Here is a 13067-nt window from a genome sequence, read left to right on the forward strand (position 1 = left end):
CTTCACAACAAACCAGCGTATAGTGAGTTAATGTTAAAGATTTTAAAACTCTAACTCAGATTTCCATACACAGGTGCCTGCAAGAACAGGCCAGAACAGTCTCCAAGTTTCCCCCCCTCCCAGATCCAATCTGGTACAGTAATTTAATATAAAAGAACAATGAATGAAATATGAAGAAATTGTCTCCCATGAAAAGGCCTGTACACACCTAACACATTGTCTCCAAGATAAGATGTATGGTGGGAATGGAATTCATGCCAACATTGATGTAATCTTGAGAAAAATGATATAAAAATTAAAATCAGCAGATGGCACTTCAGATCAGCCACTGCAAACCTACTGGGTCGCTGGCTCTTCTCGCTCCATTTTCACTCAATTGTCCGGCCCCCAAGGGGAACTGGACTGCTGGTAATCTCCCTTTTACCCCCCAACATGGAACTACAGTTATGAATTTTTTTTAAGTTTATAGATACCACGTTAAGAATCTAGGGAAGCTAGAAGCTTTTTGCCATGACTGACTTTCCAAAAATACTTTAGAGACTTGAATCCTACAATTGTCATTCCAGATGCCTTTTTCCTATCCTCTCAATCTATAATACTCCATATCACAATTCTTAAACTCTAAGAAAGAATTAATATATGTGTATGTTTATATATTATATTAATGAAATTTTTCTGAGTATCTTCTATGTGCAAAGCAGTGCTAGGCATTGCCAGAGAAACCCATCTTCTATGATCTTTCCTGATCACCCTAAATTTTGGCTCTTTTCCTCAGTAACTCTAATTGGCCCTGCAAATATCTTGTTTGTACATGGTTGTTTGCATCTCATCTCCACATGAGCCTGTGAGTTCCTTGAGGACAGGAACTGCCTTTTGCTTTTCTTTATATTTCTAGAACATAGTAGACACCTAATAAATGCCTATTGACTGATATGAAGAGTCCCACTCTTCATAGAACTTATAAATAGTTGGAGGTGTGGGACATATGGGAAGGCAACCTGCTATAGGAGGAGAAAGGTACTAAACCAGGATTCAAAAGATCTGAGTTCTGGATCTGACTTATTAGCCATATGTGTATACTTGGGTAAATTACTTGACCACTTTACCTCCTGTTACTTAATCTGCTAAATGAAGGGGTTAGACGAGATTACCTCAAAGGTCCCATTCAATTCTAAAATAAAATTATGATAAACCAAAGAGCAATGAAAATATGTAAGTTACAAATGACAAAAAATGAGCATTTGTTGTATTATGTACAACACTGTAGCCCAGATTAGAGATAAGGCACATACCCCCATAAAAACCTCACTTTCAGCATAAGGCAATGCCTGACTATCTATGTTACCTTGAACAAAACCACTTCCATCATTTTCCTTCCCTACAAAAAGAAGGAGTGGACAAATGATAGCTTAAGATGCTCCTGCTCTAAGTACTTTGCAATAGAAAGAATGTTGAATTTGTTGTCAAAAGACATGGGTCCAAGTCAGGGGTATGCTGGCTCCTTCTTTCTCCCCTCCAAAAAATGTACTTCAGGACATATTTTTAAGTTTATCCTGCATTATTAACATTGTCCATCACTTTTTAAAGTCTAAACAATCAACAAAATATTAAATTAAGAACCAATATGTAGCATTTGCTGATTTCCAATATGTAAATGCTCGCACTGAAAATTTAACTATTAAATCTCACAAGCCAAATTTGAGCAGGTTCTAGCATATCTGCAATCCAAGTACTGATTTAGCTGTTTATTACTTTATTTTCATCTTGGGCAATTCCTTTAACTACTGGTCAGTAAAACTAAAACTGAGGTGGTTGCATCAATTGGGGAATGGCTAAACAAGCTGTGGCATATGATTATGATGAGAATAAAAAATAATAGGAGATGGTTTCAGGAAAACATGGGAAGATATAAATTGATTCAAAGTGAAGAAAGTAGAACCAGGAGAACATTGTACACACACAGTAAAAACAATCTTGTAAAGACAATCAATTATGAAAAACCTAGCTACTCTGATCAATACAACAGTCTAAGACAATCCCAAAGGGCACATGATGGAAAATGCTCTCCCCCTCCAGAGAGAGAACTAAGGAACTCTGAGTATAAATTAAAGATTTTTTCACTTTCTTTTTCTTGCTTTTGGGGGGCAACATAGTTAATATAGAAACATATTTTGCATGATTTCAGCATGTATAATTGATATATTGTACAATTCATTCAATTGTATTTTCAATGAGTAATTGGAGGAAAGGAGAGCATTTGGAACCTGATTTCTTTTAAATGATTGTTTAAAATAAATAATATATATTTTTAATGAATTGGTTAGATGAAAGCATCTCAATGTCCCTTCAAGGACTAATATCCTAAGAATCCTCAGACACTTGTAGAGATAATCAATGCATATAAATCAATAGATGTTGCAGGATGGCCTGCTGGGTTCCATTTGGTCAACAAGCTTTATAGAACCTGCTTGACAGTTATGCTTCTGTAGAGCTGCAGACCCAGCTGTAAGTGAAGGGCAACCAGATGAATTTCTCACTAAACAAAATCACCTTTTCCTGACTTCCTCTCTAATGGTGTGCAATCAAGGCCATTCACAAGGCTGCCCTAGCCCAGAAGCAAGCATGTGAAGTGGCTAACCACATGCATTTAAAATGAGACTTGGGAAGATGCCAAGCATGTTAATTTGAAGTTTTGGTTTGGATTTGTAGGTTGGGTTTTTTTGAGGGAGGTTGTTCCCTGAATTATAAAATCACAAGGTTTTGTTTTGAGATCCCTGAGGAAAAGCCCCTAAGTTTCTGTTCAACATTATAATACAACCATCTTACATTGAAGAAAGGGAAAATTGGAATTACAGAGGGCGGTAAGTAGGAAGAATTGACTGGCATAAAGCATGACTGTTAGAGGGGCGTGTGCACAACACCACCATTTGCTCTGGACAATGCTATTAGTCTTTCCCTTTCAAGACTGCCAAATTCAGACAACTTTGGTTCCCCTGCCTTCCTCCTCCCTCTTGCTGAGAAAACCATTCAGCCCTGGCTGGGTGATTTCTTGTCCAGCTGAGTCATTTACATGAATTAAGGCAATGCCAATAAGAGGCAAATAGACCCCAAAAGAATAAAAAAAGACCTGGAGTGTTAGAGAAAATACCTCTCCTGTGTTTAAAAATAGGCTTTTTATCATTGAAAACCACCTTTGAGTAATTCAAACATTTGGCATTAGAAATGTTTTTTACCTCCTCTTACACATATAGTCCACACTGCTCCCTCACCCCAAGCAAGAAGGAGGACAAGAATAAGCTAAGGGCTTCAATAGATTCTACGTTGAATTCTGCAGATGTAGATGGTCTCATTATATAATCCATTTGTACCAGGTAATGCTCAGCAGAAAGAAAATTTACACAGTCCACTCAATTGCTTTTCGCACTGCTCTGAAAATACACCACACATATAATACAGTGTAATGAAAAAGAAATTACACTGATGCTGGAAGCAACTGTAGTATTCAACTTGCTTGAAATCAGACTTTCCATCTTTAAAAGAATGGCACTAAAACTGGCCTTTGCTTGCTTTCCTATTGAATGTTTTCCATACCGATATGTGGCATTTCACAAGACAAGATGTAAAACAAGTCAGTATGTTCCATGGCAGATTTGACCAAAGAAAATGTCAAAGAGCAAGTGATGTTTGGGGAATTTAAAAGTGACTATAATATATTCAGAGTGCCAGATAAAGTAGGTCCTTGAACAAAAAGTCATAGGGAAAAATAATTACTGTACTTTTTTAAAGAGTTTTTTTAATCCAGAATTTGTCAGTGTTATAAAATTATTTTCTAACTCTTTTATAACTAGTGACATTACCCAAGAAAAGAAGATATTGGTGTTCTGCCTCATCTATTCATGGGGTTTATTCTATAGTGACTTCTACTGTAAATATTTACATTACACCAACAAAAAAACATTTTTTTTTCTCATAGACCAGGAGTCCCTAACCTTTTTTGTATTGTTAACCCCTTTGGCAATATAGTAAAGCCTAAGGAACCTTTATCAGAATAATATTTTTAAATACATAGAATAAAGTATATCAGAATAAAGTAGAAACCAATTATATTAAAATAAAAATACAACTTTTTCCCAGTCATGTCCATGAATACCTTGAAATCTATATAAAAATGGGTCCATTAGCTTTAGGCAGAGTACGATTATCTTAGACCTTTGAATTCTAGGATTGGTGGCTTAGGAGGGTGAAGAACTTTTGAATGCAGTTCTAGCTTCAAAGAGTCTCTTACCAATAGTTTCAAGAAACTATGGAATTACTGTTGCTCCTCTGACCCTGAATTCCTTTTTCTAAGGCCTCAGACCTTAGAGAGAACTAGTACTTGGAGGAAAAGGTGAGATCACCTGAGTCTCTCAGATTGCATGGAATTGCAAATGCTTTAAACTTCTTGTGTTTAATAAAACCATGAAATAACATAAAAGTTCTCTTGTGTCCCTCCCCCACAAAAAAGAAGAAAAACCTTCATAATTTATAAAGAGGGAGTAAAAGGTGCCATTAAGCCATACTTTAGGTGCAGCCAAATCTCAAAGAACAGTTATGTTGCTGTCCTTTGTATCCATGTCAAAAGATAAGTTCACTTTATATTCTGCAACCAGATTATAAAAGGTGGACAAGAACTTTTTTCTATATTTCTTTAAAGCTATTTTGGGGATAGCTATTTAGTAGGCAATTTGATTTCAATTCTGATTGGCCACTCTAGTTATCCACCAACAAAAGAACATATAATTTAATTATGTTTTGAACATTAGCAAAGATTAAAAACTGCTTTGATATTCTAGACCAAAGGGAAAAATAGAAATTGAAAGAATCCACATGTCATCTCCTGAATGAGAGAGCCCAAAAGGAATTACAAAACTCTCAGATCAAGAAGAAAATATTGCAAGCTGTCAAAAAGAAACAATTCAATATGAGGGAGTCAAAATCAGAATAACACATTTAGCAGCTTCTTCATTAAATGATCTGGGGCCTGAAATATGATATTCCATGGGGCTAAGGAGCTAAGACTTCAACCAAAAATCACTTACCCAAAAAACTGAAAAAATGAATGGATATTCAATGAAATTTAGGACTTTCAAACATTTTTGATGAAAAGACTAGAGCTGAGTGGAAAATTTGACATTCAAATATAAGACTCAAGAGAAGCACAAGAAGGTAAACAGGAAAGAGAAATCAAGACATTCAATAAGGTTAAACTGTTCACATACCTATATGGGAAGATGATTCTTGTAACAACTAAGAACTCTACCATTATTAAGGCAGTTAGGAGTATACCTAGACAAAGAGCAAGGGTGTGAGATGAATATAATGAGCTGATATATTTTAAAAAATGAACAGATGAGAAAGAGGAATGCATTGGGAGAAGTGGGAAGGGAGAAATAGAAAGGGATAAATTATCTAACAAAAAAAGAGGCATAAAAGAGCTTTTACAATGGAGGGAAAGACGAGGCAGGTGGGGACAGGAGCATTTGAATCTTACTCTCATCAGAATTGGCTCAAAGAGGGAAAAATATACACAATCAATTGGGTATAGAAATCTATCTTACCTTACTAGAAAGTAGGAGAAAGGGATAAGAGAAGGTGAGGGGGTGATAAAAAAAAAAAACAAAGAGTGCAAATTGGGAGGCAGGTAGGTGGCTCAGTAGATAGAGAACCAGGCCCAGAAATAAGTTCTAGGTTCAAATCTTACCTCAGACACTTCCTATCTGATCACCTTGGGCAACTCATTTAACTTCCATTGCCTAGCACTTACTACTCTTTTGCCTTGGAACCAGTACATAGTATTGACTAAGGTAGAATATAAGGATTAAAGAAAAGGAAGGAAAAGAAAAGAAGGCAAATTTGGGGATGTGGTGGTCAGAGGTTAAACACTTTTGAGGATGAACAGAAAGAAGAAAGAAAAAGACAAATAGGGTGGAGAGAATTGGATGGAGAGTAATACTCAGTAATCAAAATGGTGGGAAAAAAATTTTTTTTACATTACGTATCTCTAAGAAAGGTCTCATTTCTTAAATACATAAAGAAATGAGTTGAAAATATAAGAATGCAAGTCACTCCCCAGCTGGTAAATGATCAAAGAATATGAATAAGCAATTCTCAGACAAAGTGATTAAAATTCTCTATAGTCATGTGAAAAATACTCTTAATTGCTAGTTAGCAAAATGTAAATTAAAACAACTGTGAAGGTGTACTACTCCACACCTATTGGATTGGCTATTATGACAGAAAAGGAAAAAGACAAAACTTGGAGAGGATGTGGGAAAATTGAGACACTAATGCACAGTTGGGAGAGTTGTGAACTGACCACCATTCTGGAGAGCAATTTGGACCTATGCCCAAAGGGCTATAAAACAGTACATATCCTTTGACCCATAAATATTAGTACTAGATTTATATCCTGAAGAGATTTTTTAAGGGGTGGGGGGGACCTATGTGTATAAAAATATTTACAACTCTTTTTATGAGAGGGGGGCAAAAAATGAAAGTAAGGGGGATATTCATCAATTGGGGAGTGGTTGAGTAAGTTATAGTATGTGATTGTAATGAAATACTATTGTGCTATAAGAAATGATAAGCAGGAGAAGTTGAGAAAAACCTAGAAAGACTTACATGAACTGAAGCAGAGTGAAGTAAACAGAATTAGAAGAACAATGTACATAGTAATAGTAATACTACATGATGAACAACCAAGCTATTCTCAACAATATAATGATCTAAAACAATCCTAAATGACTCATGAAAATAAAAACACCATCTGCTTTCAGAGAAAGAACTGATGGACTCTGAATCCAGGCCAAAGCAAACTTTTTCACTTTCTTAATTTTTTTGGTCAAATTTCCTTCCACAAAAATATTAATATGGAAAAATGTATTAGATGATTGCACATGTAAAATCTATATTAGATTGCCTACCATATTGGAGAGGGTAGGGTTAGGGATGGAGATAATTTAAGAATCAAAATTCTTTTTAAAATGTTAGAAACTGGGGCAGGTTAGGTGACTCAGTGGATTGAGAGCCACGCCCAGAGACAGAAGCTACTGAATTCAAGTCTGACCTCAGATACTTCCTAGCTATGTGACCCTGGGCAAATCACTTAACTTCCATTGCCTAGCCCTTACTGATCTTCTTTCTTGGATCCAATACATGGTATTGATTCCAAGATGAAAGATAAGGGTTTTGAAAAAAGAAAAAAGTAAGTAAAATAAAATGTTGAAAACTTTTTTACATATAACTAGGAAAAAATTAAATTTAATTAAATTTTTTAAAAAGAAAATTCTTCATACATTGAGATATAACCTGTCTACTGGTCATTTCTAGCCTTACCTTCAGAAATAACATTTGAGAGGTAGTCAAAATGACAGTGGTACCAGTTTTTCATTATCTCCTTCACAACCTTTTCTATAACAACTTAAAAAATAAACCAAACTGAATTCTGATCAGGGTAGCCAAGAAACAGTCACAGTGAGTATTTTTTTTCATCCCACACAACTTAGGAAAACAGAAGTCTGTGGACACTGGGTTGGGAGTTGGCCAGGAGCAACACATCATACAAAGGTGGCAGCAATAGGCATGACAACAGTAGCAACAGGGAACATTCCAGTGTCCAGGAACAATAAAGTATCTGTACTATACAGATGGCAGAAAGAGATATTAAGAGACTCTTAAACTATCAGTAGAACCAGGAAGATATATAATCTCACAGCTCTGATGCTTATTACAAATTCCATGTCACAGTTCTAGGGCAGAGAGGAGTGGTAACAAGGAAGCAGGGATTACCTGTTTTAGGAGCGAGTTCCAGAATCATATCTATGTGACTCTGAGTCCAAAAGCAAAGGGGGAACTATGTTCTAACATTTAGTCTTGCATGTTACCCTGCAGTAGAATAAATCAGGACAGAAAACAAACACCTAAGCAGAGCTAGAAGTTGAGCTACTCTGAACCTGTAAAATTTTGCTCTAAGGCTAACAGAGCCTAAGTCCAACAGCAGTCTACTGAAACTTCACATGCAAGTCAACAAACCTAAATCTGGATCAGGCATATATAGAGTGCAGGACCAACAGGGGAATGAACACCACTCTCTCCAGATCACAGCACCTTGGAAGCACCAAAAACTGGAAGACCTTTGCCTAGTCCAACTGGGCTATGAAAACAATAGAAGGACATAAATGGACAAAAATCTCAGGCCAAACATCACTACTCCCCTAAAAGGAAGATGAACTCGAAAAAGTCCAAAGTCAAGAATTAGTCTGGAAATATAAGCCAAAGAAGAAAAGAAAAGAAGGGAAGGGAAGGGAAGGGAAGGGAAGGGAAGGGAAGGGAAGGGAAGGGAAGGGAAGGGAAGGAAAAGAACTAGATTATAAAAAGCCACTATGGTGACAGGGAAGCTGAAGACAAAAATATAGAAGACAATGGCTTGAAAACATCTACAAAGGCTCAAAGAAACATGTAGATTAAACAGAAGACTAACAAGAATTCTGAGAAGATTTTTTTTAAGCAAACAAAATATTTTTAATAAATACAAGTGGTAGAGGAAAAATGTAAAAAAGAAACAAATTAAGCAAGAAAAACATAGAATTCACAGCTTGGTCAAAGAGGCATAAAAAATACAGTATAGATTAAAAATTAATTGAAAACTAAATGACCTAATCTTGAAGAATGAGTTGGCCAAAGAATAAATCATAGAAATAATTATTTTATTAAAGATAATGCCAACAATGAGACAACATACCAAAATTTGTAGTATATACTTAATAGGGAGATGTTATATCTCTAAATGTTCATATCATTAAAAGAGAAAAAATGTAGCTAAACAAATTGCTTATGCAAATAAAAAAACTATGAAAAAAAAATCTGACCTCAGACACTTCCTAGCTGAGTGACCATGGGAAAGTCACTTAACCCCCACTACCTAGCCCTTACCACTATTATACCTTAGTACCAATACGCATGTGGTATTGATTCTAGAAGGTAAAGGTTAAAAAAAAACTATGAAAAGAACAAATTTAAAACCTTTAACAAACAGCAAAGTAGAAACCTAAAAATCAAGAGTGATTAATAAAATTAAAAGAAAAAAACTAAAAAATATTTTTAAAAGCAACAAAATAGATAAGCCACTGGTTAATTTGATTTCTTTAAAAAGGGAGAAAACCAAATTTCTAGTAACAAAAATGAAAAAGAATGAAGTCTAATGAAGATAAAATAAAGGCATTAGGGCTATATTGACAACTATATATCTATAAAACTGATGATCTAAATGAAGGGAATGATTACTCATTAATAATTAATAATTAATAAAATTATTAATAAATAATAAAATAAAATAATTAATGAAAATATTGATTGCACATCTTAACAGTACAGAAAATATAATATTTAACTTTTTTTAAAAATTGAACAAGCCATAAATGAGCCCTTGAGAAAAAAAATTCAGCATCAGATGAATTTATAAGTAAATTATATCAAACACTTAAAAGAATAATTAATTCCAAAGATACATTGAAAAATTTGTAAAGGAATTTTACCATATTTCTTCTATGACACAAATATGGTCTTGATATCTAAACAAGAGAGCCTAAAATAAAGAAACAAAAATAAAATAAAATACAAGAAATCACAACAACATATTACAAAGATCATCCAGTTTGACCAGACTGGACTAATACCAAGAATGCAGGGATGGTTTTGCTCCTAGAATTTTGGAGGTGATTAACTTATCAATAGTTTCCAAACTTTAGCCTTTGTCTCATTTTAAAAGAAAGATAATATTTTCTTGTCTCAAGACTTCTGGCTCCTGTGTGATTCCATTCAACAAACATTTATTGAGCACTTCCTATATGCCAACCATTGGTGCAGAACACTGGGGATAAGGATGCAAAAGGAGAATAGTCCTTGCATTATGTAACTTAAATCTCACTGGGAAAATAACATGTATGTGGATAATTTTTTTTAAATTATACTTATTTCAAAGAGCAGAGGAGAACTAACTAATTGGGAGAGGGAAAGAAAAGATCAGGAAAAGTCATTTGTGTCACTTGAGCTGGCACCTTGAAGAGAGCTATCAGCACCAAAAGAAAAGTGAAGGAGAATGTGCCAGGCACTAGGGTAAAACCTATGTAAAGGCAGAGAGATGAAAAAGGAAACTGTTGTGTCCAAGGAACAAGTTGGGCAATCTGAATGGAACCTAGCAGTTATGAGAGGAGAAATGAATATTCAGAACAGAAAAACGGGTTGAAACTACCTTGTCATAAACTTTAACTACAAAACAAAGGAATTTAAGTTTTATCATAGAGGTAATAATGGGGAGTCACTGAAACTTTTTTTTAATCAGGGAGTGCTATGATCAGGCTTGTATTTTAGGAATATCAAATTCAGTAGTAGAAATGGATGTCCATATGAAAAATCTACTCATGGTGCTGTTTTTATTGGTGTAAAATGGGTGATTTCAAATGACTAATGGTCATGTCGACTGGGCTCCAAAGATTTCTTATTTTGTGCAAATTATACAAATATACTAGAATTATAAGAGAGGCCATAAAGAAACTTAATAAAAATACATACTGCTTGCATGTTACCAGTGGATTCTAAAAATACAATCTTTTTTTTTGGCATCTATTCAAGGCAACAAGGAATCATAGAAAGAGTCCTAGACTTCCAGTTAGATTTGGGCTCAAATGTGAGTTTTGACTTAATATCTAGATGACTGAGTAGATCACTTAATCTCCCTGAGTTTCAGTTTCCTATCTCTAAAGTGAGGATCATAATATCTTTGCTTCATATTCATAAGACGGTTGTAAGAAAAATGTTTTGTGTACCTTAAATCAATGCCCATTGTTCTATCAAGGTACTGTTAATGTTATTTCATTGACAGGCAGTGTAGCATAAGAGATAGCAATCCAGCCTCAGTTCAGGAAGACCTGAATTCAAGCCCAGTCTCTGACAGGAGGCACAAATCTGTGACCCTGGATCAGTCACTAAATCTTTGCTCCAGGTGACACTCACAAGACTAAGTTGCAGAGTACCTATCAGTCTGCATTGGTTGAGAGAATTTCCTGACCTAGGAATTCTTGATACTAGTGAAATCACAAGTCTTTTCCTTCCTCCTCTCCCCAAAAGAGATAGGTATATAGAAAAGGGACTTGTGATTTCATTGGGTTTGTTATTGTTAGTCCTTCATTTTCAAAGAGAAACAGTAACATCACCAGCAATACCCTGTATGCATGAATTGAATTTAAGTGAGACAGAATAGCACAGTCATCAATCTCACTCTCTCTTCCACAGTAATCAAAATCCAACAGCAAGACAAAAGTGGAGACAACTGGTGATGACTTGAGATGCAGTGGATGACCTCGGTATCTTCAACGTCTAATCAAGCACTTGCTTCAGCCACCTTCATGGCCCTTGGAACAAATTGTTCTCATCCATCCATTCTAGTAGAGTAGGTCCTCACATGCTTAGGGGTAGACATCTCCCTAACTCATTGAAGGGTTTGAGACCTGTAGGTTACCCTCATCCTGGTTTAACCAATGTGTCCAAGGGGGACTGGCACCTCTGGTGTGAGGACTTGAGTTCTGTGCACTATGGAACCTCCTAGCTACCCAGGGAAGACTAGAACCTCTCATGTGAGGGCTTGCTGAACCTTTTCGGGGTTGCTCATTTACCTTTGGTGTCCACCTGTCACCCAGCTCTCATTTTCATTGGCATACAGACCTCCCAAGTGAGGGAATTCGTTCTACAAATGAATGCTAGCACCTGCTCTACAACTTAGTTTTAAGAAAGTTGCCCAGAAACTCTGAGATGTTAAGTAATTTGTCCAGAGTCATCCTGCCAGTGTCGGAGGTAGGACTTGGACCTAGAACTTTCTATCATGAAGCTGATTGTTTATACCTTATGCCATGCTTGATGGACAGATAGACAGATAGACATGATATATAACAGAAAATGACAGAGAGAGAGGAAAAGGAGTATAAACAGAGAATAATTAGTGCTTTGCTCCAAAGGGACTACAAAATATAAAGTAGCAAATAACCCTTGCCTTTCTCAACAAATCCAACTGCAATGGTCTTAGAAGAGCCAGGGATCAAGAGATCCTTAGCAAAGCAAAGTAAGCAGCTAACCATGGACAAATTAAAGAATGATTTATTATGTCTCATAAAAAGAGAGCAATGAGGCCAGAAATGGGGCTTAAGGCAATTGTAAACAAAAAGAAAAGAAAAGAAAAGAAAAGAAATCTAAACAGACCTACTGCTCTTGAAAGGTTAGAAGCTTTTTTTTTTTTTTTAATGAGGCTAAACAATATAGCCCTGCAGGAAACAAAGACCCAGCATCCAAGTTGGACACTTAACTTAGCTTAAGAGGGAGCATTAGTAAGTGGAAACAATGGTAAGCAGCTAGTACTGGGCTATTTCTAGAGAAAAGAGCATCAGGGCATGTTGTAAGCTTTTAAAACACTCAAATTTCAATCCTAAAAGCATTTTTTTAAGCCAAAAGGAATTAAAATAGAGAGAGGACTAGTTGTCCTCCACAGCTAAGCACAATCTGTCCATATATTATAGGATTGAACTCAGGTTGAGTAAAGTTCTTTTTCTCCTTTAGGTTTGGCATTATTAAAACAGAATAGGAATGCTAGTGAGGGTGTGCCTTCTCTGCCTGACTAAACAAAGAGGACTACCTCCACTCCCCACAGTTAGTGGATTTCCCTCTTTGCAGTACCTAGAGGAGAAAATGTTTAACGGAAAAGTGTAAGGCAGCTGCCAGACCAAGAGAACAATGGTCATACTCAAAGAAAACTTCCTTTATCCTAGATTGCCTCAATTTAAGAGGTCGCGCTGTCAAAGTAGGCATCTCGATCACAGACAGCAATGGAACCAGCACCATTTCTCCTAAAAAGTGTTTTCCCCTTCAGGACAATGACTATCAACCTTCAGAGAAGAGAAATGAGACCTTCACTGTACTAATCAGATATGTATCTTTCCTCTAGTCAACCAAGACACACAATTAGGTCAGAGAAAAGATATTTA

The sequence above is a fragment of the Gracilinanus agilis genome, chromosome 3 (assembly GCF_016433145.1).
Source record: "Gracilinanus agilis isolate LMUSP501 chromosome 3, AgileGrace, whole genome shotgun sequence".
In the NCBI taxonomy this organism is placed as follows: Eukaryota; Metazoa; Chordata; class Mammalia; order Didelphimorphia; family Didelphidae; genus Gracilinanus; species Gracilinanus agilis.